The sequence below is a fragment of the Vipera ursinii genome (assembly GCF_947247035.1).
Source record: "Vipera ursinii genome assembly, chromosome: 1".
In the NCBI taxonomy this organism is placed as follows: domain Eukaryota; kingdom Metazoa; phylum Chordata; class Lepidosauria; order Squamata; family Viperidae; genus Vipera; species Vipera ursinii.
In genome coordinates this window covers 298770268-298793952 of record NC_139512.1, presented here as the reverse complement: position 1 = coordinate 298793952, position 23685 = coordinate 298770268, and positions in this window count along the sequence as shown.

Here is a 23685-nt window from a genome sequence, read left to right as displayed (position 1 = left end):
AGACCTGCCGAGGTTTGGGGACGTTTGGGGAGGCGCCCAAACCTCCCCAAAGGTCGGCAGGTCTGCGCGGAGGAACGGAGACCTGCCGAGGTTTGGGGAGGCGCCCAAACCTCCCCAAACAGGAACGGAGACCTGCCGAGGTTTGGGGACGTTTGGGGAGGCACCCAAATCTCCCCAAAGGTCGGCAGGTCTGCGCGGAGGAACGGAGACCTGCCGAGGTTTGGGGAGGCGCCCAAACCTCCCCAAACAGGAACGGAGACCTGCTGTGGTTTGGGGAGGTTTGGGGAGGCGCCCAAACCTCCCCAAACAGGAACGGAGACCTGGGGAGGTTTGGGGAAGCGCCCAAACCTTCCCAAACGTCGGCAGGTCTGCGCGGAGGAACGGAGACCTGCCGAGGTTTGGGGAGGCGCCCAAACCTCCCCAAACAGGAACGGAGACCTGCCGAGGTTTGGGGACGTTTGGGGAGGCGCCCAAATCTCCCCAAAGGTCGGCAGGTCTGCGCGGAGGAACGGAGACCTGCCGAGGTTTGGGGAGGCGCCCAAACCTCCCCAAACAGGAACGGAGACCTGCTGAGGTTTGGGGAGGTTTGGGGAGGCGCCCAAACCTCCCCAAACAGGAACGGAGACCTGGGGAGGTTTGGGGAGGCGCCCAAACCTCCCCAAAGGTCGGCAGGTCTGCACGGAGGAACGGAGACCTGCCGAGGTTTGGGGAGGTTTGGGGAGGCGCCCAAACCTCCCCAAACAGGAACGGAGACCTGCCGAGGTTTGGGGACGTTTGGGGAGGCGCCCAAACCTCCCCAAAGGTCGGCAGGTCTGCGCGGAGGAACGGAGACCTGCCGAGGTTTGGGGAGGCGCCCAAACCTCCCCAAACAGGAACGGAGACCTGCCGAGGTTTGGGGACGTTTGGGGAGGCGCCCAAATCTCCCCAAAGGTCGGCAGGTCTGCACGGAGGAACGGAGACCTGCCGAGGTTTGGGGAGGCGCCCAAACCTCCCCAAACAGGAACGGAGACCTGCTGAGGTTTGGGGAGGTTTGGGGAGGCGCCCAAACCTCCCCAAACAGGAACGGAGACCTGGGGAGGTTTGGGGAAGCGCCCAAACCTTCCCAAACGTCGGCAGGTCTGCGCGGAGGAACGGAGACCTGCCGAGGTTTGGGGAGGCGCCCAAACCTCCCCAAACAGGAACGGAGACCTGCCGAGGTTTGGGGACGTTTGGGGAGGCGCCCAAATCTCCCCAAAGGTCGGCAGGTCTGCGCGGAGGAACGGAGACCTGCCGAGGTTTGGGGAGGCGCCCAAACCTCCCCAAACAGGAACGGAGACCTGCTGAGGTTTGGGGAGGTTTGGGGAGGCGCCCAAACCTCCCCAAACAGGAACGGAGACCTGGGGAGGTTTGGGGAGGCGCCCAAACCTCCCCAAAGGTCGGCAGGTCTGCGCGGAGGAACGGAGACCTGCCGAGGTTTGGGGAGGTTTGGGGAGGCGCCCAAACCTCCCCAAACAGGAACGGAGACCTGCCGAGGTTTGGGGACGTTTGGGGAGGCGCCCAAACCTCCCCAAAGGTCGGCAGGTCTGCGCGGAGGAACGGAGACCTGCCGAGGTTTGGGGAGGCGCCCAAACCTCCCCAAACAGGAACGGAGACCTGCCGAGGTTTGGGGACGTTTGGGGAGGCGCCCAAATCTCCCCAAAGGTCGGCAGGTCTGCGCGGAGGAACGGAGACCTGCCGAGGTTTGGGGAGGCGCCCAAACCTCCCCAAACAGGAACGGAGACCTGCTGAGGTTTGGGGAGGTTTGGGGAGGCGCCCAAACCTCCCCAAACAGGAACGGAGACCTGGGGAGGTTTGGGGAAGCGCCCAAACCTTCCCAAACGTCGGCAGGTCTGCGCGGAGGAACGGAGACCTGCCGAGGTTTGGGGAGGCGCCCAAACCTCCCCAAAGGTCGGCAGGAGGAACGGAGACCTGCCGAGGTTTGGGGAGGTTTGGGGAGGCGCCCAAACCTCCCCAAAGGTCGGCAGGAGGAACGGAGACCTGCCGAGGTTTGGGGAGGTTTGGGGAGGCGCCCAAACCTCCCCAAAGGTCGGCAGGAGGAACGGAGACCTGCCGAGGTTTGGGGAGGTTTGGGGAGGCGCCCAAACCTCCCCAAACGTCGGCAGGTCTGCGCGGAGGAACGGAGACCTGCCGAGGTTTGGGGAGACGCCCAAACCTCCCCAAACGTCGGCAAGTCTCCGTTCCTCCGCGCCCTGCCTGCCTGCTTCTTTCCGCTGCGGAAAGAAGCAGGCAGGCAAGGCGCGGAGTTTGGGGAGGTGCGCGCGCACCTCCCCAAACCTCCCCAAACTTCGGCAGGTCTCGGACGGCGGTGGCTTGGGAGAGGTGCGGGCGATCCCGGAAGCACCAAAGCCTCGGCCGCGCACAAGTCCTCGGTAAGTTTTTTTTGTTGACTGGAGTATAAGCCGAAGTGGAATTTTTCAGCCCAAAAAGTGGGCTGAAAAATTCGGCTTATACTCAAGTATATACGGTACATATTATTACAAATCTCCACGTTATTTATAACCAATACTTCCTCTCTTTTTTTCCTTCGATATATACTATCTCTTATCTAAATTAACATATTTTTTATTACTATCCATCAATCATTTAATAGTTTATTTTATTTTTTGGATATATATCCATCAATCTTTTAGTATATTTCATATTTTAACATTTCATCTTTAAGACATCAAACACCTTATCTATTTTTTCTAGCTTTAATTTTTCATTGATATTAAAATTAAAATGTTTAAGATTTCTCAATTACTCAATTACATATTACTAAATAACCTCTTTTTCCTCTATACAATTCTCTTCAATACCTAGTAATGTAATGTAGTCCAGTTCTCATTTATCTCATTTCCATATCTATATCAGTTATACAATATTTAAAATAGTAGTCATTAAGATACAAATCGCAAGGAGAAAAAGAAAGAAAAAGAAGAGAAAGAAAAAGAAGAAAGAAGAAAGAAAAAGAAAAGAGGACAATAAAATATTCTTGTTTCTCATTTATACAGTAGTTTCCACATATTAAAAATTAACCAAAATTTGTTCCATTTTAACATTCAATACATCCTTCATGTCTCTGCATCCAAATATATTAGTTACATTCTATCATTCTTAGCATATATACATCTTAAACCATATCATTTAGAAAAACTCAATATTTCAATGTTGATATTCATACATTTGTATTTTATTTTTTATTTTTATTATTTTTATTAGTTAATCAATATTTTTATCTACTCATCAAAACAGTCTCGTAATCCCAGTACCATCCTATCTATTTTAATATTATCTATTTCACGCCTTTTAAAAATGTTCATATTTCTTCAATCTTATTCTTGCTTTCTTCCTTTGCCATGTCATTTTCCGCTTCTTTGCTTCAGGGTCATCAAAGCATTCTTGTATTACTATATCATATTGAAGCGGACCCCCAGTCTCCACCTTTAAAGAATTAAAGAATCTGCCAACAGCACCACATCTTATTATTTTCACCTCTAGATACAATTGTCCTGGTCCAAATAAACTTCCTTCCATATTTTCTCTATCACCATGTTCAAAAACCTGTATTTGTTGACTGTTTAATTCTTCTGCCAATGTATTTAATTGTTCAATTTCTTCTATTGAGTTCTGTCCCAGTAAAATATTAGTTGTAGTCACAGTTTATGTTTGAGTTTGTTTCATTGAGATGCTTTCTAATTCTTTCCCAAAAGCTCTTATTTCATCGCCAGCTGTAGAAAGGAGCTGATAAGTTTGGTAATATATTTCCCACAGAGCATGAATTTGTTTTTGAAACTCTTCCATTGTAAACTTTCACATCTGATGTTCAAGGTCACTCTTTATCTTGTTTTCTTAAATATTTTCTTGGTGTTTTTTTTAAAGAGAAAGTCAAAATTGCAATTTCAAATTTAGCCACTGGGTGTCCCCCAAGCACTTTAAGAGTTCTTTTCTTTTGTTATTTCTTTCTTAAATGTTCTTTTGTTTCCAAAAAAACACCCCTGAGTTTGTTCGCCACTTTCCGAAGGGAGGGTTAAATTCCCCCTCCCTCTCCACAGGGGGAAAAGTACTTAGCAGCTTAATTAGGTGAAAAGAAGATGATTAAGGTACAAGAGAGGAATCTTACCCTCATCTCTTCCACGCTGCTTTAATGTTGCCTGATAGTAGATTTGACTTCGGCTGTCTGCAGCCTAGGAGCTGGCCATATTCCTATGGTCAGTCTTTTGTCTGCTGGTACAAATGGAATGCAGGCACTAACAAGGGGGTTGCTGCCCCCCTGCATTTCTGCAAAAGCCCCTTCTGTCTGGACACCCCTCCAGGGCAACTCTTCGGTCCTTTTAGGACCCCCAGTGATGTGCATCTCGACGTGAAAGACAGGAGCCGTCCTCCAGGCATCCATTTATGGCTGTCAGCAGACTGGAAGCCCCCCCCCCAAAAAGCAAAGTTTCTTAAAAGAGCTGGTTCATTATATAAATTAGTGAGTTTTATTGAGGGCCACGGGGCAGAAGGCTGGGGGGATGCAAATGCCAGCAGATGAACCTATGTGTAAGCAATCAATGTATGTTTCTCTGGCTTCCCTCTTTTCACTGTTACAACTATTAAACAGGCTGGTTATTGTTCTATGACTACAGAGAATATTCAAATACTTAGACTTGAATCTACAGTACATTAGTACTGTACTTCTCTTCCACTTTTATCTTTGGTTAAAAATACAGGTAGAACTATGTTGGATTATATGAGGCTTGCATTACTATAGCAGATGATTTTTTTTTTCAAAAAGTCTCTTCTATTTATGAAAGTTCTCTCTTTTTTGCCTGCTGAATTCCAGTTTGTTGTTATTTGTGTGCATACTGAGTTATAGGAATGGCCAAAAGTGGATACAGTAATACACCTCCTAAAACCACTTAAATCAATAGTACTAAACCTATTTGATTCTTTGTTGGCTTATGAATAAAATCTTGAAGAAGCACTACATTTTAAATGTAGTTCCTTCTTTGCTATTATTTGAATTTTTCTCCCTCAAGACCAGTTCCATTATCAAGGATGAATTGCATTTCTCAACCGTATGTGGGAAAGCTAGGCTGGTTTCAGAAGGGGGTTCTACAATATGCTTCTAATCATATTGTAAATTGTGCCTTACAATCCCTTGCCTCCACCCCTTAAAATACAAGGCTTCCTTTATCAGATGTTTCTGGCTTTATTAGCAATTTAAGAAGGAGCTGGGGTTAGAAAAATATTCTTGTTCTGTAGGGCCTGGCTGCTATTTATTGTTGGGCAGTAGGCTAGTGTCAGGCATGCTCTATTAAACTTTTGTGGCAACCTTATCACTATTAAGAATTAAGAGATCAGCATCAGTGAAACCAGGAATAACCTTGCACTCACATAAGTACTGTAAATTATCACTGATGAATACTAGAAACATTCACTAAGTGGAAAATGTGCTGAAACTACAGACTGTATTACTAAAATTCATAATGTAATCCCATGCACATAGGAATAAAAAAACCCTAAATTCAATAGGAAGTGTATTTGGCATGTATGCTTGGAATTACTGTTTAGAGTATTTTGGGGATTAAATGCATTTTGTTGCAGAACTGTAATTGGAGGTACAAAAACTATCCATATGGTGTAGTAACAACAACTTGCACCTGAACATCGGCAAGATGAAAGAGATGGTGCTAGACTTCCGGAGAAAAAAGGAGGAACCTGCCCCAATTTACATCGGGGAGGACTGTGTGGAGAGAGTTTCCTCCTTTAAATTTCTGGGAGTCTACCTCTGTGAAGATCTGACCTGGAAAGTTAATACAACCCAGGTGGCTAGAACGGCCCAACAGAGGCTTCACTTTCTCAGGGTCTTGCGGAAGAACGGGGCAGAACAACGGCTAATGACCCTCTTTTACCGGTCTACTATAGAGAGTATACCCTCGTATGGTATTGTGGTTTGGTATGCTGGTCTGACAGCTGCGGATAGGAAAGTATTACAGAGGGTGGTGAGTACAGCACAAGACATTGTGGGCTGTCCCCTGACACCACTGGATGACATCAACAGGGCTCGTTGCCTTGGAAGAGTGAGGAAAATTGTGAGGGATGACTCACAACATGGACCGTATCTCTTTACTCTCCTACCATCGGGTAGGAGATATAGGAGTATAGCCAGCCACACCAACAGGCTGAAAAACAGTTTTTATCTGTGGGCTGTTAGGCTTTTGAATGAGAAATAACTTTTGTGAACTTTTGTGAATTTTATGCAGAATTGACTTGGGAGGCTGGTGTGTGGTGTAGTTGGTTCACATGGTGTAGTAAGATGGAGGGTTTGTTGTCATTGTGTGTTGGGGGGTGGGAGCACAAAGGGAGGCTCAGCTAATCTCAATGCACACATAGTTGTACTTTGACAATAAAGGTTCATTTCATTTCATTTCATGAAAACTGCATAGAATATCAGTATAAGGTAATTTTTAAACAGATAATATGTGAAAATCCTTCCCTCAAACACTGAACTTTGCAGACACCACTGATCTCCAGGCTAATTTGATACTTTTCCTCAATTATTGTTTGAAAATATTTATGATAAATGTGAAAATGATGCAGAACCTATCCTTAAAATATTTTTATCTAGAAAATATTTTTAAAACATATGTTCTTATCCACAGACTACCACAAAGACAGCTCAACACCCTATTTAACTGTTCCAGTTTTAAAATAATGTTTTTGGCCATGGACATGATCTAACACCCCACCCCACCCCACCCCCCACACCCAGAGAAAAAAGAGGACAATGTGGACAATGTGGTTGATGACATAGTCAGAAATCAGATTTTGCCCAGCTTTTATTAGCTAGTTTGTGCAGCTGTTGGATACTTCCTTTCCTCCACTTGCTGGCTTCTGCCGTCCAAGAAGATTTTGGCTGGGGCTGCAAGAAAGGCTGAAAGCTTGGCTTCTTCACAGTCATCTGCTTGATTTAGGAAAGCATTGATCAGTCATTAAGCAGACTCCTTATATATGTGGGTTCAGTGCTCTTTTGGATTAGCAGTAAACTCATGTTTGAAAATAAGTTAAGTAACAAAGGGGTTGCAAGAAGCATCAGGGGTTGCTTCCTCTCATGCCTTTCTTCTGTTCAGTCAAGCTGGAGTTTAAATGTGGAACTCAGTAATTATTGCAATGATATAATATGTAATTATACATTAAAAATGTAAAATCGTCCCTACAGATTTTACTCCACTAGTCGTGGCCAACTAAACAGGGCTGTTGTCATCTTTATTACAAGGCAATCGAGCAGCACTGTCTGAAGACATTTCCATGGTCATGTGGCTGTTACTTTCCCACTGAAACGGTACCTATGTATTTGCATTCGTATGCATTCAAACTGCTAGGTTGGCAGGAGCTGGGGCAATGATGGGAGCTCACTCTGTTGCGTGGTCTCAAACCTGGGCTGCCGGCTTTCAGCTGAGAAGCCTAGCATCTTAACCACTGAGCCACTGTCCCACCCCCTATAATTATTCATATAGAGACACAGTTTGGTATATTGGTTAAGGTACCAGGCTAGAAATTAGGGGGGGGCATGAGTTTTAGTTCCTCTTTAGACATGAAGCCTTGCCCTCGGGCAGTCACTCTCTCAATCCTAGGAAGGAAGCAATGGCAAACCACTTCTGAGAAAATTACAAGGATCTGTCTAGACTCCAGGCAGTTGCCAGAAATCAGTTGCCCTGACCTGAGGTCATCCCTGCTCTAAGAAATGTACATATAATTGATCATCTCGACTAATTCTACCAAATAGCGAGAGCAATTGTTGATTGTTATTATTTGTATCATATTCAATAAAAAGGAACAAGAAATTGGCAGAATTTTCCTACTGTTTTCCTGAATCTGTTCCACATTAACAGGTATACTATTACTCACTGGTCTAACTGATTACATGCCATCGTCAAGTCATGCTTGATTTTTGGTGACCCATAAGGGAGTCTAAGGCTCAGCTATTAGGACAAGATAATGTCTTCCACCACACTTTCCTCCCTGTAGTATCCCAGGATTGGAGAAATATGTTATTTCAGCCATGAGAATATTTAGTTTTATGCAAACAGGACATTTGTAAAAGCAGATTATGTAAGCATTAGGTCACGTATCACTTACTTGGTTTAAAACTATTAGGGGTGAAGTCAAAGTTCCAGATTAGGATAAAAGGTAAAGGTAAAGGTTCCCCCACACATGTGTGCTAGTCGTTTCCAACTCTAGGGGCCGGTGCTCATCTCCGTTTCAAAGCCGAACAGCCAGTGCTTGTCTGAGGACGTCTCTGTGGTCATGTGGCCAGCATGACTAGATGCCAAAGGCGCATGGAACGCTGTTACCTTCCCACCATAGTGGCCCCTATTTTTCTACTTGCATTTTTATGTGCTTTCGAACTGCTAGGTTGGCAGAAGCTGGGACGAGTAACAGGCACTCACTCTGTTATGCGGCACTTGGGATTCAACCCGCCAAACTGCCGACCTTCTGATCGACAAGCTCAGCGTCCTAACCCACTGAGCCACCACATCCCTTTTCCAGATTAGTACACCACCTCCCATAATAAAACCTTATATATATTTTTGAATGCAGCTTCATCTATTCAAGGTTTTAACCAAATGACCTTTGTAGGTAAAATTCAAACAAGCTGCCATTGCAGGGAGCCTAGAGTTATTAACTTTGGATAGGGTCAGCAAAGAGAGTCAGAAATAATTAAAGTCAGAAATAATTACTTAAAAAAAAACTCATTCCAAAACCTCTGGCAAGGCAAATAGATGATTTACAGGAAGATGTTTTACAAAACTAGCCAGGAAAACCAAAAATTCACACATTAAAAATGACTCCAAAAATACCTCTTTGGGTCCCATCTCAAATTTCGCTGGGTTTATTCTCCAAGACTGGTTTTTGAAAGGTTTCTTCCTTGTTTCACAAGTATATCATTTTGAAGAGCTGGCTCTGGAAAACTAAAACTGATTGGTGATGAAAATATCACTCCCTAGTAGAGTTATTTGCAATGAAATAAGAGTATCCTTTTAAAATGTGTGCATGAGTAAACTTTCTCTTTACCCTCAAACTTATTTTTCCAGAATCATAATATTGGGTAATGTGAGATAAATCCCATAAGCATACGTTTGCTCTGCTGTGAATACAAGGTGCCGCTGAGAAAGTGGGGGCTCAATTAACTGAGTTTCTTTTCTTCTGCAATTGATTTAATCAGGCTATTAAGGAAAGAGTGAGAATAAGTGAGCAGAATTGGTTGTAACCATTTAGCAGCTTCTAATTGCAAGGAAACTGAGAGAGACACATTGAATTTTAGTGTTCTGTATGTTGACAGTTTGGTTCTTTTTTATTACAAGAATTTATGAACTGTTTGATGATAGCACCAGTCAAAGCATGGCAATATAATGACATGATGCACTGTTGTGCTTTATTTATTTCAGTATAATGGTGGGGAAAGATGGGACAGAAGAGAACTTCTAAGGAAGTTTTCCAGAACATTGCTAGTTTTCCAAATCAGCCTCTTGGCAAAAGAAATGGTCTTAAAGAACATATATCAACATGCAACATGTGCCTCCTAGCATTTTTGGATGAGGCTATTAGAAAACATATGCCTTTTAGATGCCAAATCATCGTATTGTCATGCTTTGGAATATTTTTCTTTCTTTCTTAAGTTATTTGAAAATTAGGAAGAGTTGACTCTGCAAATATTCCAGCTTTGATTCCAAGACAGCACCTAAATTTTTTTGTATACCACCTTTTGAGACACGTTGGTTCAAACACAGATTAGAGCCTATTTTTGTTATTTGTGAATTAAGTTCACAACTAGGCAAGTCTTTCTTCTAGCAAGTGACTTTACCATAGCAACCACTTGTTATTTTAGATTCTTATCATCTGGGACTCTTAAGGAAGTGAGCAGAGAATCTGAACCTTCTGGGTGGTTAAATCAGCAGAATAAACTGGTGATTAAGGAAAGTGACCTAGGGTGGAGAGGGAGAGAACAGGCCATGTTCGCTTTGTTTAAAGGAGTCCACTATAAGATGTTTTTTTTAAAAAAAAACACCGTTCTTGACTAGGAATATCTTATAATTATAGATTAGGGTAATTAAAAGGACACTGACTGACCTTGCAACTTTAGATATTACTGGATGACAATATCTGGGCCCATTTCTTTCAAACAGGATATGTTAACCTTAACCTTAACAATAATATCTTCCTAGGCCGTCTAATACAAAATGTTTTTTTTTTCATTTGGAGAAACCAGAGATTTAATCAGGGATCTACTTCCTCCAACATTTAATCATAAATACCTTCTTATTCTTAGTTATTTATTTTAAATTCCACACATGCTTTTCTTTTTTTAATTTATGCCAGGGTTACCTATTTGTGTTTCCCATGTAAAGATAGTGACTGCATGGCCCAACAGACTACAATATCTTTTAAAAATGAATTTCTCCTTCTCCAGCAGCACTGTAATTTACAACTCAGGTGGGTGAAAAGCTCTTGTGGCTACACTGTTCTTGTTAAAACACTTGGTGTTTTATCAAATCTGTGTCACTGAGCAGATTGTCTACAGAACTGTAGCTTCTTACATTTGTTGTGTATTTGAAAGGAATAGTGGAAAGTGCAAAATATTTTTGCATGCCATATGGTTATCAAAAATTATCCCCTTAAAGATGCAGCAACATAATGGTGTTTCAGACTACAGACCATTGCACCAAATGAAGCCTGCTCTGGTCCTAGCTGACTTGATGTACAGTACTTTGCTGATGTTAAGACTTTTCTCTATACTCCATATCTGTGCAGTTGCAATAGAATGTGTGGGATATATTCATCATAATGAATCAAATTTTGAGGAATCCTGGCTTACCAAAACTGAACATACCAAAGTGTGTGTTGGTCAAATGGAGTGTGTGAACTGGGTACTCTGGCTTACTCTCCAATAGTAGAAAACATGGGTTATTCCTGACTTAGAATTTATGGCTTGCTTAATAGAAAGAAACCATGGATCCTGGTTTGCATGATTTAAAAATAATAGTAACAGCCAAAAGGAATTTCTATAGCTTCTTGAGTCATTTCTGATGGCAAAGGAACACCTACTTGTTTATCCATGGTAAAGCAACTTTGGCAAATGAACAGGCTTACTAAATTGTTTGCCCCACTAGACTGTTTATAAAGTTATTGCAAAGATAAAACAATAAGCATTCATGTACTGTATGTCACCTCTAGAATTCTTTAGGAAAGGTAGGAGTAAACATTGGATATACATAATATACATAGATTAGATATATAGATTGGATAGATAAGATACATGGAGAATAGAATAGAATAGAATAGAATAGAATAGAATAGAATAGAATAGAATAGAATAGAATAGAATAGAATAGAATAGAATAGAATAGAATAGAATAGAATAGAATAGAATAGAATAGAATAGACCTTGAACAGGGAAAGCTGCAGGTGGAAAGGGCCGTAAGGAAAACCTGGTAAGTGGTTACGGATTTAATTTTCTCTCCTCTTTCCCAAATCTCCACTACTATTACTACTACTACTATGGCGGGAGGGAATCATGCATAACTTCCCATCATAAATTATATAGGAAATGCAAATGCTGGAGACTGGAGACACCACAGTGAAGCAAAATGAACATTTCACATCTTAGCTTCCAAGCATCTCCTGAAAACCATCTTCCCAGCAGGTCACACATGTTTATTTTTCTTCTTTCTCATGCCTTGTTGCCACCCTAAGATATTAGACTATTAGAGAGAAGACATCAATGCAATATGTTTAACATTCATCACTGTTAACGATGCTGTCTTAAGCTATACTTAACTTTAGCTGATTAACAGCTGAATGAAAGTGTGGCATAGACCATTATGGAAAAGGCTCCTAGGATAATAAACATCACCTCTACTAATAAGAGGATCATTGATGTTCTTTAAGTAATCCCAATGCTTAGCTGAAAGGTCTCTCTCTCTCTCCCTTCCTCCCTCTCTCTCTCTCTCTCTCTCTCTTTTTGCAATTGCCGATGAGGCTCAAGCTAGAGCATTTGATCAATCTATTTCAGTGTTTTTGAAACTTAGCAGCTAGATATGTGAACTTCAGTTCCCAGAATTTCCAACCACCATGACCAATCAGCAATTGCATGCTTGCTTGGTAATTCTAGGTGTTGACGTCCATATAATCTTAAAGGTACCAAGTTTGAAACACGCTGATCTATTTCATTAATATGCAATGGACTGTGCTTATCGCTCTCAGATTTTGGAACTTCCTACCATGAGAAGGCAGATTAGTTACATTTTTGCTGTCCTTCCCTTCAAAAGAAAAAGCATTTTTCTTCAGCTCATTTATTTTGGAAGATAATTGGTGCAATTGATTCATGAGTTTTTGTTTGAATACTAATGTCGTATTATTTTTGCAAGAAGTGTGGAAGTTTCCTACACAGTATTTTATTGACCAATAATTGGGTCTCATCCATGGAACATTATCTGGTCAATGTCCTCTAATTACCATATCCCTTTTTTCCCATTGAAACATTCCCATTAATTTATATCTCCAAAAGCACTGGGGCTGGAGATATCTCTGACTTGGGGAATATTTTTGATTTATGGAACACTTGGCCCTAGTCTAGTTATATTTTTTAATCCCGTACCAGATGCACATCTGTTCCTATTAAACATTGCAACTATCAATGAGAAAGAGAGAGAGAGGTTCGTGAATTAAAAAGTACATATAGTTTGAAAGAATTCAGCATCTGCCTGTCCTTTTGGTTCTATTGTCTATTATCAGTAGGAAAAAGATGTTTGAATTAAATCTGCTTTCCATTAACTTAAACACACATTTAGTGTCTGATATGCTGGACATGGTGGCTCAGTGGGTTAGGAAGCTGAGCTTGTCGATCAGATGGTCGGCAGTTTGGCGAGTCGAATCCCAAGTGCCGCATAACAGAGTGAGCGCCTGTTACTCGTCCCAGCTTCTGCCAACCTAGCAATTCGAAAGCACGTAAAAATGCAAGTAGAAAAATAGGGGCCACTACGGTGGGAAGGTAACAGCATTTCGTGCACCTTTGGAGTCTAGTCATGCCAGCCACATGACCACGGAGACGTCCTCAGACAAGGCTTTGTCTGTTCGGCTTTGAAACGGAGATGAGCACCGGCCCGTAGAGTTAGAAACAACTAGCACGCATGTGCGGGGGAACCTTTACCTTTATGCTGGGCAGCAACAGAGCATTAACCATGGGCTAATGACACTGATTAAAGACAGTGAGAACTTTTTTTTAACTATTTGCAGGGAACCTATTTACTGTATAATAAATATTTACAACAACAGAAACCCAACATTCACCCATGTCATTTTTCCTCCTAGGTCTCCCTCCCAGAAACTATCCTCTTCTAGCTCTTCTGTTTGCTCCGCCTTCATTCTGTTTCCTTCTCCTATTTCTGAACTCCAGAAGGGACTGGATTTATTGTCCTTTGTTCAGTATGACTTGAGTTTCTCTTGAGTCTGCTCAGAAAAATGCCTACTGCTTGTCTCTTGGGGGAAGAGCCTCTTGCAGGGTCTTTTGCCCAATCCTTCCCCAGAGAATTGGGCTTGACCAATGACCCAACATCCCCCTTCCCATCTTCAGTGCTGTGTGAAGATCAGTCAGTAGAAAACTGCATCTTTCCTTCCCATCTTGACTGAACATCTAATGTCTATGGATTTCCCCTTCCTTTCTTCCAGGGAATCCACTTGTGGAACTTTTTTCTCCTTTCCCAACTAGAAACCACCAACTGATCTATACATAACTCACATAACTTCATTCTCCAACTTTTCTCTCCAGCCATCTTTTTTTCTCCTCCTCTCTCTCCAGTTTTTGGTCAGACTGGAACATGTCTACCAGCAATTGAGAAGATAAGTACCATCCCCATCCCAAAGGCTGGTCAAAACAGGTATATTTTCAACTGATAGTAAAAACATTTCAGGGTGAGAACCTGCTTAAATTCTCTGGTGAGTTTTTTCTGCCTGGTATGCATCACAACAGACAATTTCTATCTGTCACAAATGAACAATGTAACAGGTTGTGATACAGTCAGTAAACAAGGAGGTTTCAATTAGTTTAGAGACTTTGGAAGCTTTTAGTTAAAAATATCCTAGAACACTTGATCAAGAAGCAAAATTATAGTGACATAAAATGGGCAATAAAATGAAACTTATGCTAATTGTCTCTAATTGCCACCTGTCTATACCAAAAAGAACTATTAGGAATTAGCATCTGGAGGGAAGTTCCATTTGACCTTATTCAGGGGGAGGCTACACTGGAGCAGGATGACTTTGCAGAAGACAGATGGACCTGTGCAAGATGGCAACTGTAGCATTTTTGCCACCTGTCCAAGGTATTTTCCTAGGTAAAGATCGTGACCATATTCTTCACCCTTTCAAAAATGACTATAGATGCAATATAGTAGTATGAACAACACTATTAAAAGCCATTCTTCCTCCTGGTGGAAATAACTTTAGCAAAAGAAAGAGAAGACCATTTTGCTACAAGCCAGAAATCATCCCTCAGTGTTTTTACCTAACACAGTGTTTCTCAATCTCAGCATCTTTAAGACATGTGGACTTCAACTCCCAGAAATCCCTAGGCAATTGCTCTCTGGGGATTTCTGGGAATTGAAGTCCACATGCCTTAAAGTTGCTGAGGTTGAGGAATAACGATTTAACAGATTGCCAAGGCCTTGCAGGGGTCTTTTATTTGCTATGCATGAATAAGGGTCACTTTTCCCACTGTTCTCTTGCACCCTTGATGTGGTTAAAAAATACAGCATAGCAAGCAATGTCTGCAGAAAAAAAAATAACATGCTGCATAGCCCTGTTATCCTCCCCTTTCTCCCTGTATTCCTTTGAGAAGGCTTTCTGAATGCATCACTTCACTGTCATTTGCAAGAAGTGAATCTCCTGTGGGACTCCAAGTGCAATTGGAGCTGGCTGCCAATGGCATATTGACAGTTTCTTTCAAGAAGAAACATGGCATTTGGGACTCATTGTCACTTCTCAGCACCAGCTGACAAAGCGTTCTCACTGGAGAAGGTTGACTGACTCCTCATCAGGAATCAAGAGCAGATCTGAGATCTTTTACTCGGTCTATTTGGGATGCTTAAAATAAACTTGTTTATTTTGGGTGAACTTTATAGCCCAAATTTTGTTTGGAATCTTAAAAGTATTATAAATACAGAGTGGGCCAGGGAGCCACAGTCTGGCAGCTGATGGCCTCTTAGGACCTTTTGGCAGCCCATTCCTGCTTTCACCCTTGGTTTCTTTATGCATGGTTTGTTGAGTAATCCACAGTTACCTGCATTAAGATTTATACTACTGTAATCCATAAGTCATGTTTAACCATTCTCAATAGCCAGATTTTTGGAGCACATTAAGCCACAATCAATCAAACCTCATTACCACTTAGTATGATACAGATAAGTATGGAGTCATTTTGGTCTGGTATTATAGGGGTATGCCTGAAATTCAGAACGTTCCACAGGATTCCCTGCTGGGACTTTCCCTTACTCCTGGGGGGATCCCTACATTTCCAATAATTAAATAAAGTTCCAAACACAGAACTCTGTTATTTGGGTTATGTTACATGGCTGTTTCATGTGGATATAGAACAAAATATGTCAAGTGCAAAGCCAAGAATGACACATGGTGAATCTTCCAAGCTGAGTTCTTCATTGTTTCACACCTACAGACAAAATCTTGCCAGACTGAACATTCTACTATGTCCATCTACATTATACTCTGTGAACTACTAGAAGGGACTGCCTTCCCCTTCTTTCTCTCATATATAATATCTGGACTGAGATGCCTCTTAGTCCTCTGGAATGCACTTCCTCCCTCCTCAGAATCAACTTTACTATATTTCATCACAAATATCACTTCTTGTGTGCTGCAGATCCCGTAATTTAGCCACCTAGGAATTATGTCACACTTGGAATAAAGAGCCAGGCTATTGTGAATTATTGATATTAAACTCTGTGGCAGACCAGCCAACGATCAATGATGTTGTGCTAACCATTCTTTGCAACATCTCAGTTAAGTAGCTTCTCTGCAGTAGTATCTATTTCTCAGGTTTTGGCTACTACAATAGATCCAGAGATTGATGGCAGGACAAGCAAGAATCTTCAACCTTAGATCATGCTGCCTCTTAAGATACATTGGTCAAAGTAGTCTGGAGCTGTCCTTTCCCTTTTAGAGAATGGGAAAACATTGCTGCAAGGCCTTCTGTAAGGCCTAATCCTTACATAGCTTAATTTATGACACTGAAAAAAAATCCATGTTCCCTTTCCAGTTTCCCATAGGGTATTTTCATTTAATATATGAGCAACAGTGAAGAACAGAAAACATAGTTATAAATTTATCAGGTCTAACCAGGAGTAGTTTCCAAAGTACTACTTGAAGTACATATATTTTCCTAAATTCATATGAAATCACAGTATGATAATAATGAGGGGACAGTCAACACACTGGATTAGTAAACATGAAATTGAAAGAAGAAACACAGATGAATGAGTTGTTTTGAAAACAATATCAAATAGTTTAGACCAGGCAATGGAGCAAAACACAACCAGAATGGCCCTTAGCCAAGAAAGGGGGCAATTCATAGAAAAATTTCTTTCTCCTGATATAAAGTTAAGGTAAAGGTTTCCCTGTCTGGTCATGTCCAACTCTAGCATGTGGTGCTCATCTCCATTCTTGACCAAGGGATTGAATGTGTCTGAAGACATTTTCTGTGGTCATTTCGCCAGTATGGCTATGCATCAAAGACTCATGGAACCTTCCCACCTAAGTGGCACCTATTAATCTACTCACATTTGCATCCTTTTCAACTGCTAGGTGAGCAGGAGCTGGGGCAGGAACAGGAGCTCATCCCTTTGTGTGGTGCTCAGGACTCAAACTCAAGCTGTCAGCTTTCCAGCTGACAAGCTCAGCATCTTTAACCACTGAGCCATTATGCCCCTTATATCTCCTGATATAGACAACCACAAACTTGCCTGTACATTTCTGTCAGGTTTTTATCAGGAAAGACTGCAATTGACTGCAATCTATATTAATTACTAAAGTAAAAAAAATTAACCAAGATGTCCACCTCATGTACTCTTACAGTAATCTATTCTCTTTCCTATTGCCATTTTTCTTTTTCAGATTTTTTTTAACTGCCAGCTTCTACAACAGTCTAGCCTTGGGTCTGTATACTGATCATTACTGGTATTGCCTGCACCAATAAGAAAGAATGAAAAAAAGAAGCTACTTGTCTTTGTAATTCAATTAACCCCTGGGTCTGTATTTGCTTTGGGATATGATATTACTGACATGAAGTGCTGCAGGTATGAGGAGCAGAGTTGGGTCTCAGTGTCATAGCAAATCAAATCAGGCCAGCGTGGGAGAGGGAAATGCTAAATGCATAACTCCAGCTGACCTCCATAGGCAGAAGGGTGCCACTCGTCAATCTGATGGGCACCACTTGATTAGAAAGGCAGCCTCAGGGATAGGAAGAAAAAAACACAAGCCATCTAACATTTGGTGGCTCATGTGAGTAAATATACAGTGTAATAAAAGGGCTCATTTTCTGCTGCAGTAACATTTGCTTAATCTTGGGAATCAGGATTATCTTTGTGGTTGTTGTTTTTTAGGTCTCTACATTGGTTATTTATGTTGGGACAGCTGTGAGGATGGCCAGGTTAATAGAGTAAGGGATTACATTTGAACTTGAAGAAGAAGACCAGATGGAAGAAAGGACTAAGCAATGTATTTAAGCAGAAAGCTTTTAAAATGTGTGTGTTTGTTTGTTTTTGAATGCACAGCTCAGAGCAATGAACCATTGTTTCATTGCTGCTTGGAACTGTGCCATGCATGATCATATATGAGGTCTCTAATTTAAATAAATATCCTTCCATCTGAAATGCAATATCCTCCTTACATTGCAAGTCTGGTACCTTTTTCTGTAGTAAGTGGCAACGGAAATAAACTGAGTCTCAGCAATACATTTGTTTGATTAATGCATCAAGAAAACCACTGGACATAGGACATTTAATGCTGGAAAGTGATAAGTCCCTTTATTTCACATTACTGCTTTGAAACAGTCACATACATGTGCTTGAATGCTATTAACAAGAGGAGGGGAGAATACCCTTTCATATGCAGTTTTACAAGAAGCAATTAAATGCCTGGATAAATGCTGTCAAAATTGCCTTTTTTCTGATATTCACAATATAAAAGAAGTATTGGGATACAGATTTCTGAGGCTGCAGGATTGGATAATTTGCAAAACAGGGAACAAAGGGCGGGATGAAAGATGGATTTGGGGGGAGAGTGGGGATTATTGTGAAAGGCCATTATATCCTTTCAAGCCTCTATACGGCCTCTGTCTTTCTACCTGGTAGATTTTTGTTCTAAGAACAATTCAAAGAAATGGAGCATAGGAAAAACTCATCTCTGCCTTTAGTGCATTTAGAAGTTCCTGGTGATATTTCTGCATATATATCGAAGGTCGGCAGTTTGGCGGGTCGAATCCTGAGTGCCGCGTAACAGAGTGAGCACCTGTTACTCATTCCAGCTTCTGCCCACCTAGCAGTTCGAAAGCACGTAAAAACGGAAGTAGAAAAATAGGGACCACTACGGTGGGAAGGTAACAGCGTTCTGTGTGCCTTTGGCGTCTAGTCATGCAGGCCACATGACCACGGAGACATCCTCAGACAAGCGTTGGCTCTTCGGCTTTGAAACGGAGATGAGCACTGGCCCCTAGAGTCAGAAACGACTAGCACGCATGTGCAGGGGAACCTTTACCTTTTTATACTGCAACAGCAGTCTAATTTAAAATTACAGAAAGCTTTAAAGAAATGGTAGGCAAGACTATAGAGAAGAAAAAATAATTAGGGCAGTCCCCTGGAACCTATGTAGGCCTTCACAAAAATGTAGTAAATAAATTACATACACACCTCCTCCACATTTTTTAAAAAAAGTTATACCATTTGGAACTATTCTTGTTCAACAAGCTAAAAACACAGAAGACGTAATGCTTCTGTTTTATTTAAGCCCCACCTCAAAGGACAAAAGGATAGTGCAAGTTTGGTGTGTCCCCTTCCTATGATGTCCCTACATTATTACCATACCCTCTCAGAGGTCAGTTAAAAATAATTGCCTTTTTACAGCAAAAACAAGATTACTTGACCCTAATATACCACATTTCCCAGAAATGAAGACTAGTGGGTTTGTTTCTTAAATTAATTTGCCTTTGGAATCAAAGGGTGATCTTGGATTTGCTGACAATATGATAATGGAAGCAAATGAATGTATCTGACTATTCTTCCTTTTTTGGGAAGCAGAATTTTCTTAAGCTAATGTAAATATAGTAATATAAAACAGTAACACCTCACTTTACAGGATGAATTGTGGTGGGGGTAGGTTATTCCCAAATATCTATTAAATCTAAAAGTATGTAAATTATTCATTTCAATTGGCATTATCCCACAAATCATGCAAATCACCATAGATTTTATAAAATGAGATAAAAATGTGAAATTCACCAGGCTACTTTTCATCAAACCTTTGTCCGTTACACCGGAAGGCCGCTAAATTGAAGTCTGTTAAATTAAAGTGTTATTGTGCAGCCTAACCTAAACCTAACCTGGCTTTCCAGTTGTTTTGACACCCCAAATCAGCCCTGTAATAGGGTTGAGGGAAGTCAGCTCCCCAGAAAAGGAAATATTAAAAGGGCAGAAAAACATATTTCCTAAAAAGATATTGAAGAACCAGGAAAGCATGCCCAGTTTTCTTAATAGCCCAGTTCTCCTTTCCCCAAGCAGAAAACCAGTTCTATAGACATGCAAATGTAAACCATCAGGAATGTTGGAGCTGAAAACGTAGGAAGACGAAGACCTAAAATCTACATACCCCAGCCCCAGGAAAGCAGGATATGACCTTTGGACATAGTAGGATTGACCCACAGCCATCAAGAATACCAGAAAGGCACACCCAGACTCAGGTCAGAATAAGTGACACAGGAAATACAAAGCCTGAAACAGGAAATAACTCCAAACAAAAGACTCCAGGGGTATAAAACCCACTCCCTACATGTGCTCAGTCCTTTTTCTGCTGGAACCAGCTTTCTGTCTGACTTTCCTCTACAATAAACTGTAACCTTCTTCCTAAAGCAGTTGCCATGTTAATAATAATAAGTTGGAAGGGACCTTGGAGGTCATCTAGTCCAATCCCCTGCTCAGGCAGGAAACCTTATACCATTTCAGGCAAATGGCTGGCCAGTCTCTTCTTAAAAACCTCCAGTGTTGGAGCATTCACCAACACTGTTTTTATCCCTGGCTTGGATGGAACCATGATGAAGACTTTTCTTTTTACAGGGTTACATAACACTATTATAATGTAGCGTAATAGTCAGTGTACTCCTAGAAATTCAAGTTAATTTGATATTATGGTTAGTTTCACAGGTAGTCAGATGTTTAGGCTGGATTTGACATGTTTCTCTATCTTTGAAATCCTTCCCAAGAAGCTGGGTAGGCAGATTTGTTTGTTGGTGTTAAAGAAACAGTCACGGGACATTAGCTGTTCTAAGTAAAGCTGCCTTTTGCAATTGCCTGATCTTGAAGGCACCAAATAAAGAAATGCCTTTTCTAATCAGGGTACCTTCTGAATATATAAACTTTAGCTTCCAACATTCTTCCCAATAAATTTCAAGAGTTAAAGTCATCGCAATATGGCTGGGGAAGACATACCGGTAGATAGAAGCTTAGGATTTGTAGAAAATCTGTGGTATAACAAATATGAAGGATCTAAGAATGTTCTTCTCCTTTTGATGAACAAAATATCATCGTCATCATCACTATCATTTTAGCCATTGTCTATATGTATTGGTTGGAAACACATGAAAGAGGCCTTCATCCAGTAATGGAATGAAATATACATCACCTGAATTCAAGACTTCTGTGCAGTAAATTAATGTAGATTTATTTGAATTAGAGACAGAATGACATTTATATATTACTTATATATGATTCCTCCTCTCTTTATAAGGTACCATATCTGCCTGTTGCCCTTTAAGATGAGATCACATGTTGTGCTTTTTACAAGTAACATTTTGCAAATAACAGGGTGTCTATAATGAGAATGTCCAGGTAATCTCTGCTTCCACTGAAATTTTCTGGGGGGAAAAACCCATGTGATCAACTCCTTTGAACAAAAGAAGTAAGGCAAAACAGTCCTCTTAAATGAGTATGAATTTAATAGAAGGAATGATGAAGTTAATTAAATCTCAGTGTGCAAGCTAAAATCTAATCAGAAATCTTTGGGGGGGTTTCTTGTTGTTGGGCTCCAGCTGGTATTTATTTTTAAGCCAAAAGCAGGAGCCAAAGCAATGAATAATGCCAGTTTTTATGCAAATAAGAGTTTCTGATGATGTAATAAGGGTTTCCCCCCTGATAGTTCAATACCTGTTGTTACCCCCATTCCAAACAGGGATTCAAGCACGATCCTTTTCTTCTCCCAGATCAAATTTTAAAAGGGTTTAAATGTCAGTAAACCTTTCTCTAAATCAAAGTTGTGGTTTGGTTGTTTTTCCCCAAAGGGGAAAACCTCCTAAACACTTGTGGATGCAACTGGTGCAGACCATTTGAGGTCCACAGGTTCATCTTTTGTTCTCTTCTGCATTGATCCAGAAAAGTGTAGACATGCTCTTTTCCTCTCTGAAAGTAGAACTGAGCTAAAATATACCCCTCTAATCTTTGGCCTTTTTTATTCTGTCTGCCATCAAAGAAGACGATTATCAGTCTAAATCAATCTAGGCTAATCCATGATGGTATAATTGCTCTTAAATAAAATGAACAAAAACCTATAACACAGAATAGTTAAAGAATAATACAGTTCCTAGGAATGTACAACATAAAGGCTTGGGGTTGTTCTGTTTTTTGTGTTTTTTCCCCCTTCAAGTTAGTTTTAAGTCTTGGCGACGCCATGGACAAGTCCTGGAGATCTCTAACAACATTTTAAGAAGTGATTTGACCTTGTCTTCTCCCTATGGTTGAGAGCCAGTGGCAACCAAAAGATATCTAGATGGCTTCTGTGCCTGAGGCAGGAGTAAGTTTCCCAATTCCTCATCCTGTGCTTTAACCACCAGATCAAATGGAACCCAAAGAGAATCTGGTTCCTCATAAATTAGTATACAAGTCGCAGGTTCCTTCAAACAACGGTATAATTTATCACATAGCTCAATGTGATATGTTTTACAAAATGTTAACAAGTAGGAATCTGATGAACAATAATCCACTGACAACTTGATATGCCTTTAACTGTAGATTCTTTGGTAAATTAAACGGTATTTAAAAAAATGACTTGACTTAAAGGGGTACTAGTAATTAGTGACTACAGTGTGTTCCAAAGTAAATAAGAGTTAAACTGTCAGATTGGCTTTCAACATCCAACCTACTGCCCATATTGCTTGCTACCATTCCCTGAAATGTCAAAAGTACTAACATTTGAAAGCAATTAACATTGACATTTGATCAAGAAATAGAGTAATACTTTTAATCTAGACAGATGTTCACTGATGTTCATTCTGCTTTTACGGAGGGGAGAGAAGTCAAAATAGAAAGAACCAATAGTACCAGCTATGATTCTCAATGCTAAATCAATGTCCTAATATTACACAATAGCTCTAGAGAAAAGAAGCTTTATTCCAAGATATCATCTTTCCTTTTGACCATTTGAGATATCAGTACTAAACCAACTCTCCTCCAGATTATTCTTTTCCAGCATAGACCCATTTATATGCATAGAACATCAGTGTCACAGGTTATTTGGTAGAAGCTAATGACAGCTGAAATCCAACATATTTGGTGAGCACCAGAGTGGAAAGCTGCTTATGGACCTGCACTGATATAATGCATGGATGCATCAACACAACAAAGGACATGGATGAGGCTTTAGTATCTTTAGCAGCAATTTCTTGTAAGTTTCAGAAACCATTCTATTTAAAATCAATTCTATTTGGGGATAATGGTTTGTAGGTTATGTTTACCACCATCATCAGACTAACACTGATGATATTACCTAGTTAGGGTAATGAAATGTATGCAAGAAAACCAGCAAGCTCAGAGAGCACCAAGGACCCCTCTTGACCACCTTGTTTCAAGATTTGGATGAAATTTTCTTTTCCCAACAACTTAGCATAGAGACATATACTCTGCATGAGGTTTCTACATTCAGTTCTTGCCATTTGCTCTTCAGAATACCCGGTAACAGGTGATAAGAAGTAATCTGGTCTATTGTAAAAGGCCTTCCTACATTTCCTATGAGTATTTCTTCTCCTTACGGTCTGCTAGAAAGGATTTTCTTCACATTCCCAGAAGATGCTGGCAGAGATAGAAGAAAAAGTATCCACTCGGAAAAAAAATCTTTCTTCCTAGGAAGGCTTTTATTTTCCTCTCATTGTCTTCTATTGTTGATGAAGAAGTTTGTTTTGAGGCATTTTTTGGGTTTCCAAATTCCTTTGAGAATGAATTTCCATTCATTTTATATACTGAATTATATCTTGTTTAAACTCTTGATATGCTATTATACAACATATTAATAGCAACAGTTTGCCTACCTTTTTAAGCAATTGAAAGCCATTGCATAAATCCTCACATCTGTAGC